Genomic DNA, 22,845 nt, shown 5'->3' on the forward strand with positions numbered 1-22,845 from the left:
TTTCATTTCGCGTTTGTGTGATGCTGCTGAGAGAAGAAAGGAGGACGGGTAAGGGAGAAAGGCGGGGAGGCTGGGCGGCCAGGGGCGGCCGCTCCGGCGGCTCCCTCGGCTCCGCCGGGCCGGACGGGCTCCCAGATTCCCGGCCTGCCGGCCGCTCGCAGCCCGGGCTTCCCCGCCGCCTCCTCGCCCGGGCGCCGTCCCGGGGAACCCCACCGGCGGCCGCGCGCCGGCCCGGGGAATCCCGGCAAACTCCCTCGGCGCTCGGCGGCTGCCGAGCCCCTGCCCGCGCCGGCACCCACCCCGCAGCGCCGGCGCGGAGGGACGCACGCTCCCCAGCCGGGAGCTCTCGGGGCCGGCGTGGAATCCCTGGGACACCCCTGCGCGTGCACACACACATACACACACACACACACACACACACACACACACACGCACGCACACACAGCCCGCGGGAGGACGGCTCGCCGCGCTGCCCGGGCGCACCAGCCGCCGCTACTCACTGGTGAGTGTCGGTCAGAATGTCTGGCTGAGAGCGGAGCGGCGGGAAGTGGGGGGCTGTGGAGGCGCGGGAGTAGTGGGGAGACGCCTGGGGAGGCAGCTTCGGTCCAGCCGCGGAGAAATCAGTGAATGAGACTGTGAGTCGGGCTGAACTCTTACCCCCACCCCTCGCCTGTCACCCAAGCCTCCCTCTCCAGACACACGCGCACAGAGACGCGCCCGGAACGGAGCAGCAGAGGGCGCAGGCGCGCGGGCGGCCGCCCAGCCCGGGCCCGGAGGCAGCGGGCCACCCGCCGCCCTTCACCCGCCCGGCCAGGACGGGAGGCGGAGGAGCGCTGAAGCCCTGAGGGGGCAGGTCTCCAAAAAAGTGAGCTGCTGAGCCAGGGAGCCCATTGTGAATAAAGAAATTATTTCTGTCCGTTTGCTCCGTGTCGTGGGCACCCACAATGTCTAGGGACCAGAGTAGGTTGTGGGGACCAAAGATGAACAGGACAGGATCCCTGGACTGAGGAAACCTCTGTATTGTGGAAGAAATATCCCCTAAGTAGCCTGAAACAACGAGGCGAGCTCCTTACAGGATGCCACCGAAGAACCTAATATCCATTCACTTAACTCCATCATCATTTCCAGGCAGAAGGAAAGGCGTGTGCAACAGCACGGGGCATGGTGCTACAAGTTAATAGGTAGAGAAGTTGCAGGGAGATCGCAGGGATGGAGCCGAGGAAGGACCGCAAGGGTTGCAGCGTGGAGAAGGTCAGCAAGGGCTTCACGGCTTGTGAGCTGTCTGCTGTGAAGGGCCGGTGATGTTCTGAGTCGCTCACCAGAGAGGTGTTCTGGCAGTGGTGGGTGAATCGAGGCCACGTTGAGGGCACTGAGACAAGTTAGGAAGCAATCTCTAGACAAAATGGGATGAGGTGGTGACAAGGACATGGAGAGGAGGAACTGATTAACTATACAATGAGAAGGTGGAAGTGGCCATACCTGGAAGTCAATGTAATCTGGAAGATGAGAAAACGGTCCAATGTAAGATGTCTCTCAAGTTTCCGACGGGACTGACTGGGTAGATGACATCCAACCAAAACACAGGAGGAGACGTGTGCTCTTGAGGGAAAGATGGTTCTCCTTTCAGACGCATTGATTTCGCCAGGAGGGTATACATGTCCCATAAGCCATTTTGATATATGATACACAGGGAGTTTGGACTGGAGATGTGAATTAACAGTCATCAGCCCAAAGGTGACAATCAGGTGAATAAGGAAGACCAGGCAGACTGCAGAGAGGAAGGCTAAGGACAGGGCCCTGTCTAAGACCACAGTCTAAGAGACGGAGAGGGAAAAAGCTCAGGAGGGAGATTAGAAGCAATGGAGGTGGGTGAAGAATCAGAGAAGTCACAGAAGCCATAGCAGCAGAAAATTCTTAAGAAGGGAGTTATTAGGGGCGCCTGGGTGGCGCAGTCGGTTAAGCGTCCGACTTCAGCCAGGTCACGATCTCGCGGTCCGTGAGTTCGAGCCCCGCGTCAGGCTCTGGGCTGACAGCTCGGAGCCTGGAGCCTCTTTCCGATTCTGTGTCTCCTTCTCTCTCTGCCCCTCCCCCGTTCATGCTCTGTCTCTCTCTGTCCCAAAAATAAATTAAAAAAAACGTTGAAAAAAAAAAAAAAAAAAAAGAAGGGAGTTATTAGATGCATGGAGACCTGAAGAGAAGTCAGATAGGTTAACTGAGAAGAGTCCATTCACTGTAGCAAGTAGGAGGACACTTACTTCAAGCTGAGCTTCAAGAGAGGGAGATGGTGATCTAAAGAAGGAAGGGGATTGTCCTTCTACAACTGCCATGACTATGCTCGCCATTCCTGCCATGCCAGAGCCACTTCGTTGACCCTCGGCCGTTTCCAATGAGAATACTGTCTCCACTTTACAGACCTGATGAGTGAGGTGCAGAGAGATTAAGTAACTCGGTGAGGGCGCACAGCTGGTCTGTGGAACCTATGTGTTCCTAAAGCCCATCCTCTTAACCCTGACTGGAAGATCTCTCATAATTGTACAGCAGCTTGACTTTTCGGTGCACCTTGCATCTGTTAATTATCTTACTTTAGTCCAATAACTACCATTCACAGTCAATCCTTGGAGAACAAAATAGGCCAGCTGACACCAAAGAGCGGTTAGTGTGTGCTTGATGCCCATGATGAGGCAACACTGATCTTCTGGTAGCTTCCAGACTGACCAAACAAATGGGGCAAAGATACTCCTTTCCTCATCCCCTGCCACTATGCCCTCCTCCTGAGATCTCCATCAAGTCCACTGTTTCTTTTCCACAAACAAGCAGGATGGCTCCAGCTCCACCCCTGCCCAAATTGTAGTCTCCTACTGCTGGTAATGTAGGCAAAAGCGTGCATCACTTCTTGCACCTAAATACTCCTCGGAGCTTAGTCTGGATCCAAACAGAATCGATCTGCCTCCTATTACATCCTTCTAAGCTCTTTGGCCCATTCTCTCCTTTCAGCCCCAGCCCCAGACGTCAGTTTTTCTCCAGCAAATTCAATCTGTTGCATTAGGTGCCAACAGACGGCTTCCCTGCTGAAAGTCAAATAATCATGTCCCTGGAACATGCTGTGTTTATTCATGGTCCATTACTGTAGTTAAACTAGAAACAACTCTAAGAACCTATAGATTTTTTTATTGCCCCTCATAGAAAGATCATGATTTACAGACAGAATCTAAAAAGGCCCAATTAGCTACCCATATCGGAAACAAGAAGAAAACATTTAGCAAGAGACACTTCTTTTGCTTTCTCTTCCATAGTTAAGTGTGACCTTGGAAAAGGCCGGGCGTGTCTCCATCAGCCCTAATTGTCAGATTCATAGAAAGAAATGGATTCACATCATGGGATTCTGCTACACCCGTGGCTTATTTCACACCATGTAAGTGAGTACAGCTGCCTAAACCAGAATGTGTACCTTGTTAGGTATATTGGGATAAACTCTCTTCAAATTTCCAGGTTGCTAATGCTTCTCCTAAGTCATTAATTAGTGTAACTTACACATAAATTGCTCCTTTCCCAGCCTTCATATAATAAGAAGATAACCTTTGAAATTACCTACTGCATTCCATGGGCTTAAAATCTGGCTGCTCTGGAGAATGGAACAAGGAAAGTGAGAGGGAACTTGTTCTTCACTCTTTTCTCTCCTTCCTGAAAAAAGGCTCACTTCAGAAGTCTCCCAGACACTTGAAGAACTGGATTTTGGTGCAGAATATTTTCTGGGCTTAAAATATAATTCACAGTTGCTATAACTGAATTAGACACTGGTTGCTTCAGAGGGGACAAATTGTATGTTTAACTTTTTTTTCAATATTGAAACACAGCTTTATTTACAGACCCTAAAGAGGTATCGAGAGTATTTAGCCTCTGTGACATATTTAAATTACATCTCTATTCTTAGTTCAAAAAAGGAATTTGTTTTGTTTTTACTTGTTTTTGTGACAGAGAGGGGGAGAGAGAGAGAGAAAGCACAAGTAGGGGAGTAGCAGGGAGAGACAGGGAGACACAGAATCCAAAGCAGGCTCCAGCCTCTGAGCTGTCAGCACAGAGCAGGACACAGGGCTTGAACTCACTAACTGTGAGATCATGACCTGAGGCAAAGTCAGACGCTTAACCCCCTGAGCCACCCAGATGCCCCCAAAAAGTAATTTACGATATAACTGATTTCCTCAAATTGTTTTTATTTTTTTAACTTAGTTTTATTTTTATTGAGATATCCTTGACATGATGCTTTTTAGATGTACAACATAATGGTTTGATATATGTATCTATTGTGAACTAATTGCAACGATAAGTCTGGTTAATATCCATCACCACACATGGTCACAAATTTTTTTTCTCGTGATGAGAACTTTTCAGATCTACTCCCTTAGCAACTTTCAAACATACAATACAGTGTTGTTAACTATAAGATTAAAAAGTAAACTCTGAACAGGACTTGGCATTTATAGCCTCACTTAGAAGGAAATTTCAAGCTGGGTAAAACAAAAGAGAAACAGATTTGGCCCTGGGGTCCAGAGAATGCACCCAGTCACTCCAGCCCTGTGGTTTGCAAGTGCTGAAGGAGTATCTGACCAACTGCGTGAGCTTTAGCACTGCTAGTCCCATGGCCCAAGAGGCCACAGTCCCCTGAACACTTGGACGCATGGTCACCCTCTAAAGGAGCCAAGCAATTTGGCTGCACCTCTGGGACACAGCGAGGACAAGGAGACAAGACTCTATCAGTCAGGACCTTCTAGAACCTGCCACCTCCCTTAATAAAAGTAAGCCAGATAATCTAAGGCTAGTAATGAGGAGAAAATTCCCTGTGAACAGGAGACATCTATCTCCAAAGATTCACATTCCCTTGAAAGATATTCATATTTACCACCACTGGCTCCTGGGCCTGGAAAAGGAAGGAAGTTGGACAGGAAGGGGGAAGAAGGCGGTAAGAAGAGGTGATCTGCCATGGGCCCTAAGCATCTCTGCACATTCTTTGTGGGTAGGCCAAGAAGGCAAGGCCCAGGCCATTTCTCAGTGTGTGTCTGCAGCCAGCAACCTTGAGGGATGAGCTAACATCTTCCCCTGGACAAACCAGGCTTGCTTCTGCTTCAGTGCAGCCCCCAGGCTCAATGCTCCTCTCCTGTAAGGCAACCCACTGCAGGTACAGGACACTGCTGCATCACCTGGGGGGATTTAGTGGGCATGGGGAAGCGAACAAACATCATACAGACACTGCCTGCTGCTTTTGCCATCAGTAACAATGTCCTTTGTCTTACTCTGGAGTCTCTTCTCCCTAGCACCCATGAAACAGTAGCAGGCTCTCTTGTTAGCTTGGAAGCAGGGTTACATCCTCAACCCTACACAGTTCCCAACAGGCACCACCCAATTTTAACATTCTGACTCAGATATTAGCTTTCCTTATAATCTATAGTACAAGTTGGGTCAAGGCCTGAACTAAAAAAGGAAAATAAATACAAAGCATAAAATGAAATGAAACTGTGTTAGATATGCTTGATTGACATTCAATGTGCAGCCCCTACATTTGTTTCTTCTTGAATGACCGTCTAGAAAACTTTAAAAAAAAAAAACAAAAAAACACATCCCCCAGACTCCCTTGCTGATCAGGTGATTCTGGATGAGAACTGAAGCACTCCTGTGGGTTTGGGAAGGTGGGATGAGTCACAGGCCAGCTTTTTGGCTGTCTTATGCCAGCAAGCAGGTCAGGGAGACATGTTGTTTTTCTGCTTCAGTATTCATTTGTCCAAACTCCAGCTTCTGGGTGTTGAAAGGCAGTCGTAGCACTGGGTCTCCTGAAGCGAATACACCAGGGAAGATCTTTGATTTCTAACCCCACTGCTTCCTTCCCCAGATTGTGATAGATAAACCAGTTTCCCTAGCAGGAAAGATCTACAGTGTTCCAAGAGTCATTCCTGGTCATCCAATCTAGAGATCATTTGTCTGGCCCTTCCAGAGATTTTCTAAGCATGTATCTTTCTGTAGTGAGTCTCTTTCTGCCAAAAGCCCAGAGTGATTTCTCTGTCCTACACTAAGCTAAGATTAATACAGCAGATAGGTGGTTTTTTAAATTATGGCTCACTCATCCACAATTGGAGGCCCCTCTGCCTAGCTCTCAACTCGCCTTTCTAAAGCAGAAGTCTCTTTAGGACCTATGTTAGGGATGACCTTGAACAATCGGTAAACTTCTCAAAGTCGAGATCCAGAGAGCAATGCCAAGAGAAAGCTAGAATTCCTCTCTCCTTCCTCCTTTCTCGTTTCCATTCCCTATCTGAGGACATTTTTTTTTCCCCTAAACGATTGGAAAGATCCATATTCCAGTGGTGACCTGAAGGAGGTGATCATATCCCAGAGCACAGAAGAATAATTAACACAAGATAATATAAAACAACACCCTCACTGCAATGACACACTGTTGAAGCTCCCCTTCAAAGCAGGTAGAATGGCAGCACGTTCTCTCAGTTCTTTACACTTATCTAAAAGACCTGCAGGGGTGCCTGGGTGGCTCAGTTGGTTGAGTGTCCAACTTTGGCTCAGGTCACGATCTCACAGTTCGTGGGTTCGTGACCCGTGTTGGGCTCTGTGCTGACAGCTCGAAGCCTGGAGCCTGCTTCGGATTCTGTGTCTCCCTCTCTCTCTCTGCCCCTCCCCCACTCGTGCTCTGTCTCTCAAAAATAAATAAATGTTAAAAAAATTTTTTTATAAAAGACCTGGAGATCTGCTGTATGACATGGTATCTATAGTCAGCAATAATATATTGTACGCTTAAAATTTTGTTGAGGGTTGGTCTCATTGTAAGGTGTTCTTACCAATAAAATAAAGTTATAAAAAATAGTAAGTGAGGGGTGCCTGGGTGGCTCAAGTCAGATAAGTGGCCGACTCTCAGTTTCCACTCAGGTCATGACCTCACGGTTTGTGGGATCGAGCCCTGCATCAGGCTCTGCACTGCCAACATGGAGCCTGCTTGGGATTCCCTCTCTCCCCCTCTCTCTCTGCCACTCCCCTGCTCTTGCTCTCTCTGTCTCTCTCAAAACAAATAAATGAACTTTAAAATAATGATAATAAATGAAAGCCCTGAAGCACTGACGGTTATAAACAATCTGTGGTGTATGTAAGTCCTGCTGTTAGCAAAAGGGAGGCTAGCTTCTGGACAGCGGCATCCTCCCCCGTTTCCCCACCCCCTTCCGAAGGTCTGTTGTCATCTGTGGCAAATTAACACTATTTCATCTTTGTGGTGAGCACATGGGTGTCACTTATACATATGTCATCACAACATGACGCCCCAATTCTAGAAGGCACCATTGTTTTATGCACCACTCAGAAGGAAAAAATACTTCCAATTAGACTATGACACATGCCTCAATGATGAAAGAGAGAAAAAGAGGGCTCTGTTGCCAAACTGCCTCAGTTTCATTCTGGCTCTGCCCTTTATGCCGGTATGGCCTTGGATAATTTACTAAACCTCTCTGCCTCAGTTTTCAGGCTGGGGTTAATCACAGAATCTATCTCACGGGGTTGTTGTAAGCAGTAAATGACAGAACATCGGCAAAATGCTTCCTTCCAGGAAGTTCTTGGAACCTAACAAACGTCAGGCATTGTTACGGATCTGTATTGCTGTCTCCCGCATTCATCTTAACCGCCTTTTTTCCTCTCTGGTTGTCAGAGGGCAGGGAATCCGAATCTTTTCTTTCATGCAGGCCGCACACTTCTCTAGGATTCGTTCCTATCTGGGAAATTATGATCAGACTGATAAAACATCATATACCCTTTAGGATCCGGTATTTGGTTGTTTATGTTTGTTCTGCTTCATTTTTCATCTTTCAACTGTGGGTACCCTTTCCTCATCAGTACCACCACCCCTACTCACAAATTTAGGAAAAGCTCAACAATAATGATCCCTCTTATTTACCATATTAGGGCTGATTACCTATTTTATGTACATTATTTCATCTTCACTCCTCAGTTTAGATTATCAATTCCATTTTAGAAGAGAGAGCTGAGGCTCAAAATGATCGTCAACTTACCCTAAATCTTTAGGCATAGAAAGTGTGGAGATCCAAAGCCAGATTAGCCACATTCCAAGACCTATGCTTCTGGCTACCTAGCTGTGTTTGCTTGGAAATGTGCTTTACATACATTTTAGGAAGTCATCGTTGATTAAGATGAGGCATGTCTCAGGGCGACTGGGTGGCTCAATCGATTAAGCGTTGGATTTTGGCTCAGGTCATGAACTCACGGTTGTGGAACTGAGCCCATTTTGGGCTCTGCACTGACAGAGCGGAGCCTGCTTGGGATTCTCTCTCTCTCTCTCTCCCTCTCTCTCTCTCTCTCTCTCTCTCTCTCTGCCTCTCCCTCCCTCTCAAAATAAATAAGTAATATTTAAAAAGGGCGGGGGGGTGCCTGGATGGCTCAGTCAGTTAAGTGTCTGACTTCAGCTCAGGTCGTGATCTCGCAGTTCGTGAGTTCAAACCCCACATTGGGCTCTGTACTGACAGTGTGGAGCCTGCTTGGGATTCTCTCTCTGCCTCTACCTCTGCCTCTGCCCCTCCCTCACTCATGCTCTCTCTCAAAATAAATAAAAATAAATTTAAATTAAAAAAAAAAAGGATGAAGCATGCTATTGCTTTTGAGTAAAACTACAAAACAAACCACCCATCAAGGCCTGATCTCTATAATGAGTAGGCCTCATGGTTTTACAGGGCTGCCCAACTGTCCAGTCACTAGCTGTGGTTTCATTCCCAACTCATGACTCCTCCCAACCTTCCCCACATTCCTTCTGTGGAAGGCGGGAGCATGAGCATCACCGACAAGATACCAGAAAGCCCATCCCTCGGAAGACTGCTCCCCGTCCCCACCTCCAGTGCATTCCATAGTAAAGCTAAGAAATACCTGGCCAGCCGCTTGTGGTGAGTCAACTGGCCTCCTCTCACAGCCAGTCTTGCAAAAGAGAGGCGAAATCGAACCTAGCTTCCTGAGATCCTGAGTCACAAACGCCCATGGTACACTTCTTTAACTAAAAACACAGAAATGGAAGGGGCTGTGTGGGGATGATCAGGAGCTCAGAGCTCAAACCTCCTTTCCTTACTGGAAAGACACTCTGAAAGAGCTTTCCACAGAGTTCACTCAAGTCCCCTTCTCTCTTCTCTGCCTTTTTTTGTTGTTGTCAATGATATTTTTGATAATTATCTGATTGCGAATAAACTCCAAAAGTCCAGGTTGAAGTGCTATATTATTTTTTTATTGGCTTTGGCATGTGTACACAGGGGCTTGTTTTTGGCCAACTTCTAGGCTCCATTCCCTTTGGCTGTGATACTCTGACAACTGCTCCGTTTGTCTTATTGTAACTAATGAAGACAAAATGACCCAATACAAGTATAACGTACCACTCAGGCCATCAGGGAAGTGATTTTAAAGGCTTTAGTAATCCATTTGGGGGATCACAAAACCTGCCATCAAGGAATGGGATTTAAATGACAAATGAATTGTCTATCTTTCCCTTTGAAGAAATTAGAGCTATTCGAGGCTAAGTTTAGTTTGCCTAAACTGAGGAATGACCTGACAAATGCCCATGTATATGATAAGGGAGCGTGGGATAAGCTGAGGCCAAAATGCAGGCTAACAGCAACCCCCCCACCCCAAGTGGGACATGTATGATATTCTTTGGACACTCCAGGCTGTCCCAAAACAGGAAAGGACAAAAAAAAAAAAAAAAGTTAAACTGATAAGAGTCTCCACCAGTTTACCAGAAAAAGGCAATCCCGTCATAGCCTAAAGTCCAGGAACTTCCTACTGTCTTAATGGTAATGCCTTGCTGGGGGGGGGTGGGGGGGGGTGGGGGTGGGGTGGCAGGTAACAACCTTAGCTTGACAACGGCTAGGCCTCCAGTAAGTGTTTAGCATGTGAAAGTGTCTTTGGAAACTCCCTCTAGACTTTATCTCCCACCCCCCAACACTAGCAGTGTGGCTCTTCCGGCCCTTGTCCCCATGCTTTAGTAAAATCACCTTTTTGCACCAAAGACATTTTCAAGAATTCTTTCTCGGTCACCGGCTCTGGATCCCATGAACCGTCCATCGCCCTAAAACTCATCATATACAGTGGAAATATAACATCTAAACGTGGCAATCTTTTCCCCTTCTTTCAGTTGGCTTTCTTTGTGAAATTTCACACCAGAGGAAAAATGTGATTTTTCAAGCAGAAAAGAACTATTGTGAGAGTTAGCTCATTTTGGACCCAGGATGAATTTTAAGCCCCAGAGAAGAAACTGAAATATGCTTTAAGGAGAAATAATACAGGTAAGCGAAAATATACATTTTCTCTCCATATTATGGTCATCCTTCTTCAGTCTTCCCTAAAGAAAAATATCTTTGGGAAGAAAAATCTGAAACCCTGAAGACAATTTTTACTAGTCTTAGAAAATGTCTTTTCATTAATATATTTTACACACATAACAAGAAAGCAAAACTGAGAATAAGCAAAGTAATCCAAACTATCAAAAACCTAACAAAATTGGCTCCCTTGTATGCCACCAAGACAGGAGCTTATCTGTCTCCTGCAATTTGAAGACAAAGATCTGATTTCCTCTAAGTGCAAGGCCCAGGAGGGAAACACTGCATGCATGATGAAGGGTCTGCGTTGAACCCTGAAGAATAAGCAGAATTTGCACATGTGTGCGTGCACTGGCCTCTGAGACAGAGCAGCCCTTGAAGAGGGAGATTAAAAAAGGAACACTTTTGGAGCGCCTGGGTGGCTCAGTTGGTTAAGTGCTGGACTTTACCTCAGGTCATGATCTCACAGTTCATGGGTTCGGGTTCAGCCCTGTGTCAGGCTCTGTGCCAACAGCTCTGATCCTGGAGCACGCTTCAGATTCTGTGTCTCCCTCTCTCTCTGCCCCTCCCCCACTCGCACTCACTCATGCTCTCTCTCTCAAAAATAAACAAATATTAAAAAAGAAAGAAAGAAAGAACACTTTTGGGCACCGGTGGTATTGTTGTGGAATCCAGAACACATGAGGGGGATAAACAGGAAGTAAGAAAAGAAAGCTGGTCACCGCCAACTAAGAAGGATAGCCTCTATTCCATAGACCACAGAAAGTCATTGAAGGTTTTCTAAGCAAAGCAGTGACAGGATTAAGCAGAACTTTATGAAGATGAATTTCTTAGGAAGTGGTGGGTGGGACTGGAGTGGGAAAGAGACTGTAGGTAGAAAGACCACTCCCAAAGCAACTAGGATAGTACAGGCAAAACCATGACCTTGGGTTCCAATAAGTAAGGACCAGGAATTAGACCGCTGTTGTTTTATGACATGGGATCCGTGACACCAGATTGGAGGGATCTTGGGAATTGTGTAGCCAAAAATTTACAAACCTATGGCCAAACCAGGCTGATGATAAAGCCTACATATATATGTGTGTGTATGTGGGCTTTACACACACATATATATTACACACACACACACACACACACACACACACACACACACATACACATACACACACATATATATTTCAGTTTTCAGAGTTCGATGCCAAAACTATTCTAAACTTGACATGTTTCAGATGAAAGATCCAGATTTCTGCATTCTGGATATTTGCCATTTGCCATATTGGGTTCCAGGCCCTCAGTTACCTGCCTGGCCTGTATGAGCCTCTTAGTTTGAGATCTCTTGATTTAGGCCAATTCCTGTCCTGCCACCCCTACCCCAATCTCGAAGATGAAGGAACTTCTTTCAAGGAAAGTTTCAAGGAACTTTCCAAGGAAAGTGATTTTCCTAAAGCTTCACCTGCAGAGGGTGGCAAAGTCAATGAGGAATGACATGGGACAGTGACGGTTTTACTTTGTACAGCAGCTTGAAATATATGGTCTTGTTCCTCACAGCTCTAAAAGGTAGACATCATTACACCCAAAACTAATGCAACATTATGTGTCAACTATACTTCAATTTAAAAAAAAACAAAAACAAAAACAAAAATAGAAGCAGGTAGACATCACTATCCCCATTTCATAGAGGAAGCAAAGGGTTGAGAGAGAGACTAGGTAATTTGGCCAGAGCCACATGGCTGATCAGCAGTGGAGACAATGTAAACCCAGATCCATCCTAGACCTTTTGTTACACAATTAGTGTGAGATCCTGGAGGCAGACAAACCTACTTAAAATTTGGCCAGGCCATTGACTGGCTGTGAGACAGCTGGGATGTTACTCAACCTGAGTTCAGCTTTTTGGTCTCTAAACTGACATGAACATGTATCCAACAGCAGCTAACACACAATAGGAATTACAGTTCCTATATATTGATCCTATATGTATATTACAGTTCCTATACATTGCTTACTTGGGCGGGATATTGTGCTATGTTCCATACTCCATGATAAAATGAATGCTGTTATCCACGTTTCGATGGGAAAAAAACTGAGTTTTGGCGCAGGTCATGATTTCACGATTTTGTGGGTCCAATCCCCGCCATTGGGCTCTGTGCTGAGAGCACAAAGCCTGCTTGGGATTCTCTGTCTTCCTCTCTCTCCACCCCTCCCTTGCTCATGCTCTCTCTCTCAAAATAAATAAATAAACATTAAAAAAAAGAAGAAGAGGAGGAGGAGGAAGTTTGGACACAGACAAGAACAAAGGGAAGACCAAGTGAGGACACAGGGAACAGGAACATATGGAGGGCCACCTATAAACCAAGGAGAGAGGCCTCAGAAGAAAATAATCCTACTGACAACCTTGATCTCCAACTTCTAGCCTTAGAACTATGAGAAAATAAATCCCTCTTGTTTAAGCCACATAGTCTGTGCCACTTTGTTATGGCAGCCCTAGAAAATTAATACAAAAATTGTTTTTTTAAGATAAATATTTTAAAATTATAATAGCTAGTAACTTATTTTAAAATTCATTATTTTTAAAAGTTTATTTATTTATTTTGGAGAGAGAGCAAGTGCGGGGTGGGGGGGAGCGCATGCATTAGTGCACATGAGCAGGGAAGGGGCAGGGAAAGAAGGAGAGAGAGAATCCTAAGCAGGCTCCATACTATTAGCACAGAGCCCAACCCAGGGCTCAAACTCATGAATTGTGAGATCATGACCTGAGCCAAAATCAAGACTCAGATACTTAACCAACTGAGCCCCCAAGGCATCCCTAAAGTTCAATCTTAAGTAAGTTTCAGGATTAAAAAAAAAAAAGTTTCAGGATTTTAACTATTTCTGACAATAAGGAAAAGTAGTTAAAACCTTTCATGATTCACTTCTCAGAATAAATTAAAAGGAAATTACTTGTGGGGCACCTGGGTGGCTCAGTTGGTTGAGCGTCTGACTTTGGCTCAGGTCATAATCTCACAATTTGTGAGTTCAAGCCCTACCTCGGCTTACTACTGTCAGCACAGAGCCTACTTCGGATCTTCTGTCCCGCTCTCTCCCTGCCCCTCCCCCATTCTCTCTCTCTCTCTCTCTCTCTCTCTCAAAAATAAAAATTAAAAAAATTTAAAAAAAAGGAAATTACTTGAGGAAAAACCCATGGTGCCTGTCAATCAGAGGATGTAGTCTCATAAAGCGTGTTTTAATGCATCAGAAATGTTACAATGATTGACCGGAAAAAAATACTGTGATGTAGGACATATTAAAAAATGAAAGCAATTTACATCAAAGTAATGTAATCCATAAGTAAACAATTTAAAAGAAGAAGGAAAGTCAAATAGATGTGCCAAATTGGAAAAGAAATGAAATATAGTATACCTGTGTCTAAAATAGAGATGCTAAAAAAGAAAGAAAAGAAAAGAAAAGAAAAGAAAAGAAAAGAAAAGAAAAGAAAAGAAAAGAAAAAGAAAGAAATGCTTATCACAAATCTTAGAACCTCCCTAGGATCCAAAAGTATATAAGCATCTGGAATGATCTGGAAAAAATCTGGAAAAAAGTGACAAAGCCCTAACAATCAAGTGGTAACGTTATCAATGCATCCAGTTTCTCCCCACTTCAGGCTTCTCAAACTGGGGCTATGCGTCCCCAGAAGCACTGGGCAGCCTGCTAGTAATAAAGCAAAATGATAAACATGTGCATCTTTCTAGAAATTCATCTTTCTTAAATTGTGGAAATAATATGATAAACAGAGATACATTATAGGATAGAAAGAAGAACTCATATGTTATTTAAATAAACAACCCTTTTAATAAATGCAATGCTTGCTTAAGGTTACTTAGGGCTACTGGCATCCCAGACTCCCAGGGGCATGCAGCCCCCTCCCTTCGGCCAGGCCACATTTATTAAAAAGTTTAAGAAATGCCTTTATCTGATGCCAGTTTTATCCTCAGGAGAGGTGCCTTTGATTTAGAGGGCTCCAGAAAAAAAATATCTCAATCAATCAGTTTGAAATTCTCTTAATGTTGTCTACACAACTCTGTTTCAAATAAAACATGCTAGAGGAATTATGCTATTAGGCATTCACACTTGAGAATAGATTACATCATATATTTTCTCAATACCTGAAACTAATTATATTTAGAACTTGGAGGTAGAGGGAAAGACATCTAATAGTCAGGGTTTCCCTGGGGAAAAAAGTTGCCAACGCTATTGGTTAGTTTGATGGGACTGTTTACCAAAATTTGGCAAAGTATGGGGAAGCCATTAGGGATATGAAGTACCCTGAGGGTGGTAACAATGGGATGCCACACTATTCCCACAGCAGGCCTGAAGAAGCAGGGCACAGACAGCTTTCAAAAGTTGGGCATATGGAGGCTCCTCAAAAAATTAGAGACAAAGTTACCATATGATCCAGTAATTCCCTCCTGGATATTTACCCCCCAAAAATGAAAACACTAATTCAATATATGTTTATTATTATTCAATAATATGTTTATTGCAGCATTATTTACAACAGCCAAGATATAGAAGCACCCCAAATATCCATCAATAGATGAATGGATAAAAAAGATGAGGTGTATATGTATATATATTATGGAACATTACTCAGTCACAAAAATGAATGAGATTGTGCCATTTGCGACAACATGGATGGATCTTGAGGGTATAAGGCTAAGTGAAATAAGTAAGTCAGAGAAAGACAAATGCCATAGTAGTTCGCTCATATGTGGAATTTAAGAAACAAAAAGGAAAAAAGAGAGGAAAAAAAACAACAAAACTCTTAAACACAGAGAACAAGCTGGAGGTTACCAGAGGGGATGAGTGGCTGGGGGGAAGTGACTGAGGGGAAATAGGTAAAGGGATTAAGATACACTTATCATGATGAGCACTGAATAATGTAATAATGTATAGAATTATTGAATCATTATATTTCATATGAAATATATGAAACCTGAAACTAAGTAACACTGTACCAGCAACTAATATACACTGTACGTCAATTATACTTCAATTACATATAAATATATAATATATAAATAATATATATATTTATATATATTTAGTTATATATATTTAGTAATATTTATATATATTATATATTATAAATATATATTATATATATTATATATATTTAGTAATATTTATATATATACATATATATTTAGTTAGTTAGAGAGAGAATGTTACAAAGCATGCCACAAGATGGGAGCTGTTGCCTTCAGTGCATGGACAAAGTCAGTCTACAGTGACCCTGCAGAGAAAAAACTGGGAAATAAACCCAGTCTTGGGTCCTCCCTCCTCTGCCAGCCTCTGACCTCCGGCTGATTGGAAGCCATCGGAAGCCGAGAGCCAGGGAGCCTGCTGAAGCTATCTATACTACAAGTCAGCCTCCAAGGCACAGAGTGCAGGAAAGCGAAGAGTTGATCTGGAAGGAGAAACGGGTGTCCAGCATGCAAGGACTGAATGGGAGGACTAAATGGGCAGGGAAGTGCTGGCAGGGGAGTGGAAGGGCTAAAGACGGAAAGGACTGAAAAAGCTTAAACGATGAAAGACCTTGGATTCTGTTTCCAAAAACTTAAAGCTTTGGGACACCTTGGTGGCTCAGTCGGTTAAGCATCTGGCTCTTGATTTTGGCTCAGGTCGTGATCTCACAGTTTCAGGAGTTCGAGCCTTGCATCGGGCTCCGGGCTAACAGCGCAGAGCCTACTTGGGATTCTCCCCCTCTCTCAGCTCCTCCCCACTTGCATTCTCTCTCTCTCTCTCTCTCTCTCTCTCTCTCTCTCTCTCTCTCTCAAAAACAAACAAACAAACAAATGTAAAGCTTTAATGTTAAAAGGGGATTTAGAAAATATGGATGGTAGGTAGGTTTCTGTTTAAAGTACAGAAGAACCTTACAGATACTAGAGGTGAATGTGCCACATGACAAGGCATAGTCACATGTGGTGAACAATCACAGTCTCCCGGCCGGCCGCAGTGACCGCTCCAAGCATAGGCATGGGACCAGTAGGACAACTGGAATCCTTCCCTGGACTTGTATAAACTGAGGCTGAGGACCATCTCTCCTTTTGTATCACCACAATGGAATGTTGAAAGTCTGGCACTGCCTGAAGCCATGTCCCATGCCACATGGAAAATTCCAACCTGCAGCACTAGAGAATGAGGCCATGCACAGTGCAGAGTGAGGGAGAGAGAGAGAGAAAAAGTCCCGACAGTATAAACTGAGTTATCTGTGAGGTTAGTGCATTCATTCTGTCCTGTCCTTTTATGTAAGGCAATAAATTCCCTCCTTTAACAGACTGATTTGAACTGCGTTTCTGTTACTTATGATCAAAAGAATCCTGACTCATATATTCCCTATATTATTGGTTGCATTGTGTCTCCCCCTGCCCCACCCCCCAAAAACTATACATTGAAGTCCTAGCACCCAGCATCTCAGAATATGACCTTATGTGGATATAGGATCTTTACAGAGGTAATCAAATTAAAATGAAGTCATTAAAATGGGCCGCAATCCAGTACAATTGATTTCCTATAAAAAGGTGAAATTTGGAGACAGATGTATACAGACAAAACACCACGTGAAAAATCGTGTCAGGCTGCCACAAGCCAAGAACCAACCAAAGGGAGAAAGGCCTAAAAAGAGACTTGCCTTACAGCCCTCAGAAGGAACCAACACTGCCAACACCATAACCCAGACTCCTAGACAATATATTTCTGTTATTTAAGCCACTCAGTTTGAGGTACTTTGTTTTTGTTTTATTATTTCAAAAGAGAGAAAGAGCAAGTGGAGGAGGGCAGAGGGAGAGAGAACCCTGGAGCTCAGCACGGGGCTCAAAGCCACAAACCCATGATATCATGACCTGAGCCAAAACCAAAAGTCCAGTGCTTAACTGACTGAGCCACCCAGGTTCCCCAAGGTACTTCGTCAACAGCAGCCCTAGCAAAACTAATACACTCCATAACTAGGATGTGGTTAGAAAGACTTTGTACATAGAACTGAACAAGATGATTTCCAAATTCTTCCAGCTCAGAGATGTGATCACTTCAGATATGGATAATTAGCCCACAAGACCCAAAAGTTGAGTCTCTTCCATTGTAAGTGGCATATATATAGCTCTTAATTCAGAGACTGCCTCATAGCCCTCCCCAAGATCCTACACCTAACACTGTCAGTCAGCCATGCAGCATTTACAGAAGATTTGTTACTTATATTCATTAAGTACAAACACCAATAAGAAAACAAAAATAATAGAAGGGGGGGGGGGACGGTCCTTGTGAATTATATGGAGAAAATATAGTATACATGCATAAAGCAACTTATATAAGGCAAACTTATGGAAGAGTACAAACCAATATCCATGATTCATCATTTCTAGTGAAGCATCATTAGAGACTCCCTCTGCCCTCATCCACTATTGAGACAGAATCTATAGAAATCCCACTTCTAAGCATTTTAAGTAGAATAAAAATGAACACTCCCCTGTAAGAGGGCAAAATCTTTGTTTAAATTGTTCTACAATGGGGACCTACACAGCTCCCCAAATATGAAATCTAATTAGAAAATTGGAAAAATTAGGGGTGCCTGGGTGGCTCATTTGGTTAAGCATCCGACTTCAGATCAGGTCATGATATCACAGTTTGTGAGTTCAAGCCCCGCATCAGGCTCCAGGCAGACAATGTGGAGCCTGCTGGAGATTCTCTCTCTCCCTGCCCCCCTCTCTGCCCCTCCCTGCTCATGCTCTCTCTCTGTCTCTCAAAATAAATTGAAAAAAAACAAAACAAAAAACAAAACAAAAAAAAAACCTGGAAAAATTCAACCAATACCAAATTTTTTATTATCTTCAAATTGCTGACTTGGGAGACTCCATACTTATTGCAACAATGCATTTATTGGTCATTTGGAATTTGTATTAGTCAGACAACCAAATCCAGTGTTGCTAGTTGAAGTAGTAAAGAATTTATTAGAGAGTGTTAGCCACATTATGGAATCTCCAGGAGAGTCAGGGAAACAGAGTTTGGTATGACACAGCCAGAAACAATATCTGGAAATAGGCCTAGGGGAATGTCCTGGCCAGAATTCCAATGCTGCTCCTAACGTTACTTCACACCTCCGACTTTAGGGATCAGAACCTTGAATCTTTGCCAGAACTGCCCCCCGAAGAACCAGATACCTCCACTCCTGTCCTTGCAAGAACTCATCTCCCTGCCTAACCACTGCCCCCAGGGGCTCTCTCTTCCTACCACAACCCTTGTTCAATCTCCCTGTTTGGCAAAACCAACCACAGGTGGGTTCCCAAATGCAAAAGAGTCCAGGAAATGTATATGGTAGCTTCCTAGTCCTTTCCATATAGGAAAGCGTACAAGAAGAGTGAGCCAAACCACAGTATCTGCCACAAAATTACCTTCAGAACTAGTCTGCCAAACAAAGGAGAAAACTATGTATGTCTTTTATAGCCACACACAGTTTTGACCAAAAACAAAACAAAACAAAACAAACAAACAGGGAACCTTAGTGGGTTTGGTTGGACACTTTATTTGAATTATTGGCTCTGAAAATCTTTCTTGTCTCCAAAGGATATAATCCAATGCCAGATTCTGATAGTACCCACCATTGATGGCATTCGAAAGATACTATAAGAATAAGATGGTTCTTTGTGCTACTAGAACGAAACTTTTTTCCAAAAGATTCCACAAAAAGTTTGAGCAATAGTGGCCATATTGGAAGCCATGTTTAGTGTCCCAAAGATCCTACTTTGAAACACTCATCAGGACAGAGACATTATGAAATTTTGCTTTTTAATCAATCCTCTTTAGTGATAGACATTCCTCATTGGAGTCACGCTCCAACTGGCGTTACTCCTCGAAGGAAAATTGCCAAAATACCTGACAGCGAGCAAAGCCCAAACCACCTGGATTCCTGCCAGAAATCTTACAACTATCAACCTCCTAAGAAGTCTCTGGTTAATTGGTCTTCCAAGCAATAGCACTGCCATGACTCAATACCTAGAAGGTCTCTTATAAAACAAGCATGCTTCAAAAAATGACATTGCTATTCTCCCCTTTGGTTGAATTGGCCTCTTTTTAAGATTCTCATGACCTAAAATCAAGTCTTAATCTATATATTCCACTGTATAGTCTTAGACAGTATTTAGAATTTGTGCACCTTTGCTCTGCCAATACAAAATTCTGGGCCAGATCCCAAACCTTACTCAGAGTTCAGACTTAGTTCTCCTTTTAGGCAACAGAATTCTCTTCATAGATGCATCGGTGAGTGATTTTAGTTTTTATTTTTAGTGTTCACATATTAATTTTTGTAGGTACCCATAAAATTTATATTTGGGGGAAAATTAGAAGAAATGAGGATTATTTAAATTGTACTACTTGAAACAATTTAGGAACCATTTTGTGAATGTGATCTTATCTGTAAATGACACCGCATGTCCACCAGGACCAAGAGGGAGGTGAATCAAAGAGCCACAAGTCATGACTTCCTGCTGTATACGCTCATTCCAGCCATCCCACTCACTTCCCGGGAACACCATGCTGTTTCGTCTTGCAAGCTTTTCCGATTCCACTGAGCATATCATGGCAATGTTACTTTCGTACCCACAATGCCCCAACCCGTTGTAGATTCCCAGGCATACCAGGGCACAAGAACCCTAAAGAAATGACAGGCCTCAGAGACAGGTGAACTACGAATCTAATGAAGTGGAGCCTCAGAAGCCTCTCACCTGCCTGAGTCCTAACGATATCCTAGAAGGTCTCTATACACGTGTTCACATGTTCATAGGTTTTTATAAAATTTGCAAAGGTAAGATGTTTTAGCTGCAATCCATGAAGACTTTGGTCTCTTCCCAATCTAACTTCCTCTTTTATCTGTTAGCATTGGCATTTGTGGGATCCAACTAAGGGCAAATAGGACCGGGGAGTCATTTCTTTTGTACGCTTTTCTGATTCACAGTTGCCTCCATGCATGTTTACACTGAGGCTAGCTATCTCAGAACAAGGATAGCATCCAGGAATATAGATAAAGCACACTATACCCACTCACTCAAAATCAGGACCCAAAAATTATAGTGCCAGAGGTTACACTGTGATATCATGCCCACCAAGTTACAGAGAGTGGGGTAAGAAGTTTTGAGGGGCATCTGGGTGGCTCCATCAGTTAAGCATCTGACTTCAGCTTAGGTCACAATCTCATGGTTCGTGAGTTCGAGCCCTGCGTCAGGCTCTGGGCCGACAGCTCAGAGCCTGGAGCCTGCTTGAGATTCTATGTCTCCCTCTCTGCCTCTCTGCTGGTCACATTTTGTCTCCCTCTCCTTCAAAAATAAACAATAAGAAAACTTTTTTAAAGAAATAAGGTTTGACATATTCTATATTTGTCAGAGTTCTCCAGAGAAACAGAAAAAAATAAGAAATTAGATAGATAGATAGATAGATAGATAGATAGGCAGGCATGGAGATCTACAGAGAAAAAGAGATTTATTATAAGGAATTGGCTCATGCAACTCTGAAGGCTGAGAGTCTCCATGTCTACAATCGGCAAGCTGGAAACTGAGGAGAGCCAATGTGGATAAGTTCCAGTCTGAAAGCCAGCAGACTCAAGACCCAAGAGGAGCCAATTTTTCAGTTCAGTCCAAAGGCAAAAAAAAATACCCATGTCTCAGCTCAAATAGTCAAGTGGAAAGATTTCCCTTAGGTCTTCCATTGATTGGATAAGGCCCACCCACATTGAAGAAAGCAGCCAGCATCACTTAGTCTACTGATACAAACCTCAATCTCACTCAGAAACACCCTAACAGATACACCCGAAATAATGTTTGGCCAAATGTCTGGGTGCCCAACGGCCCAGTCAAACTGACACATAAAATTAAACATCACACACACCAAGCCAGAAAATCCTGCCAAACCTTAAAACTCACATATGATGGAATCTTAGTAGAGATTTTCCCATATTTGACAACAGTCCTAAAATTTATATAACATTACCCGTAATGAATTATGAAACTGAAACAAACTTTTCTAAACTATCCACAAAGAAAAAAAAGTATCAAAAATGGATGTCTGATAGTTTATTTTTCTGGATTAATTTTTATGTCTGTGATAACTTGCCAGCTTTTTAAAACTTGTAATTTGTTGTGATTTCTTTTTCACTCTAAGTAAACATCCTTTTGCATATCTAATTTTGTGTTTGTAATTTTATATTCTTTTTATTATTGCTTAAGGCCCATGAAGCCTGTCACTTAGCAAGCCTACATCTTTCCATAGAATTGGCAACCCTGACTGCACATTATAATCAACTGGGGACCTTTTCAAAAGAGTAATACCTGGGCCCCACATAGACCAACTAAATAGGGATCTCTGAAAATAGGGTTATGGTATTTTCCCAAAGTTCCTCGGTTGACTATCGTATAGCCAAGTTGAAAAGCACTATTCTACATAATCTCTTCATATTACAGATGATGAGACAGAGGCCCAAGGTGAGGCTGAAGTCATGAGTCACTCAGCTAGTAAGTGGTCCTAAGCCCAGAGCGGAACACAACACTGGCCCATCTCTTCCTTAACCGTAGGAATGATCACAAATAATATGATTGTAGATTACCAGTAGTGCTCACTCGCAAAAGGTTGCTGGCCAGGGATACCAAGGGATGAATGTTTTAAAATCCTTCAGTAGAAGCGTACTGTTTACATTCAATTTTTATTCTGCTCTGGCAGAGCTATTAAGCCCACTGAATAGTCTGGAGACAAAGGGTAGAGGATGGGGGTTATAATCAGTCTTAAAACTACTGAGTTGATTTAAATGTCAAGGTCATGCCAGACTAAAAGCTCCTAAATATAGGTGTTCTATTTTAAGCAAAATAGTTCATTCTGTTTCCATAGCTTCATGTAAAGTTTGTCCTACATTTTTATTTTTTTAAGGCCTTATGTAGGCCCTATTATTTAGATAACAAAAGTCACTAATACATCCTAGGACTTTAATTTCCATTTAAATGCGTAGAGAGAAATCATAACCACCTCTCTTTCCTTGGATTTCCATGGTTGGGAATCACTGGACCTGAGCGATCTTTAATAGCCTTTCCAGCATAAAAATTGTTTTATTCTATAAAATAATACAAGCCTATCATTTCCTTGGTGTTATCACTACGACTCAGAATTTACCAAGAGTTTACAATGGGTGGGCAGAGATTTTTGTTTTCTTTTTTTTACAGTTGGTATTTTTACATGGTTTTATATGGTTCCTTTACTGCACATAATGATTTTAAATACTTTAATGTACATTGAATTTTAGTCATTAATCTCAGAGTGTCTCACTTTACAATCTGTCTTAGAATCTTACGTGTGTCTGTCTTGTTTCCACAATGAGATTGTAAACCTTCCACTTTACATCTACCTAAATATCAAGCACCTAAAATAGATGATCTATAAATATTTGTCAGATTGAATAAAGAAAAGCCCCAATTTTTAAAACTATTTA

The 22,845-nt window shown here is 43.1% G+C and overlaps 1 protein-coding gene and 1 long non-coding RNA gene across 6 annotated transcripts in view; one reads left to right on the forward strand and one right to left on the reverse strand.

The window, feature by feature from the left end:
* Window positions 1-22,845, reverse strand: part of SLCO5A1 (solute carrier organic anion transporter family member 5A1) — a 300,952-nt gene that overhangs the window by 150,829 nt on the left and 127,278 nt on the right. For 4 of the 5 annotated variants that reach the window (XR_013553601.2, XR_013553600.2, XM_078441936.2 and 1 more), the window contains exon 1: window positions 501-698. The exons of the other annotated variant lie outside the window; for it this stretch is intronic. The gene's annotated coding sequence lies outside the window, so the exon portion shown is untranslated. Of the gene's footprint in view, window positions 1-500; window positions 699-22,845 lie in introns of those variants that run through there. 5 annotated transcript variants of the gene reach the window in all.
* LOC144615133 (uncharacterized) overlaps window positions 1-22,845 on the forward strand; it is a 28,392-nt gene that overhangs the window by 503 nt on the left and 5,044 nt on the right. The window contains exon 2 of the long non-coding RNA XR_013553602.1: window positions 10,169-10,319. This is a non-coding gene — a long non-coding RNA (uncharacterized LOC144615133). The remainder of the gene's footprint in view (window positions 1-10,168; window positions 10,320-22,845) is intronic.

This window comes from Panthera onca, chromosome F2, assembly GCF_046562875.1.
Source record: "Panthera onca isolate mPanOnc1 chromosome F2, mPanOnc1 haplotype 2, whole genome shotgun sequence".
NCBI lineage: Eukaryota > Metazoa > Chordata > Mammalia > Carnivora > Felidae > Panthera > Panthera onca.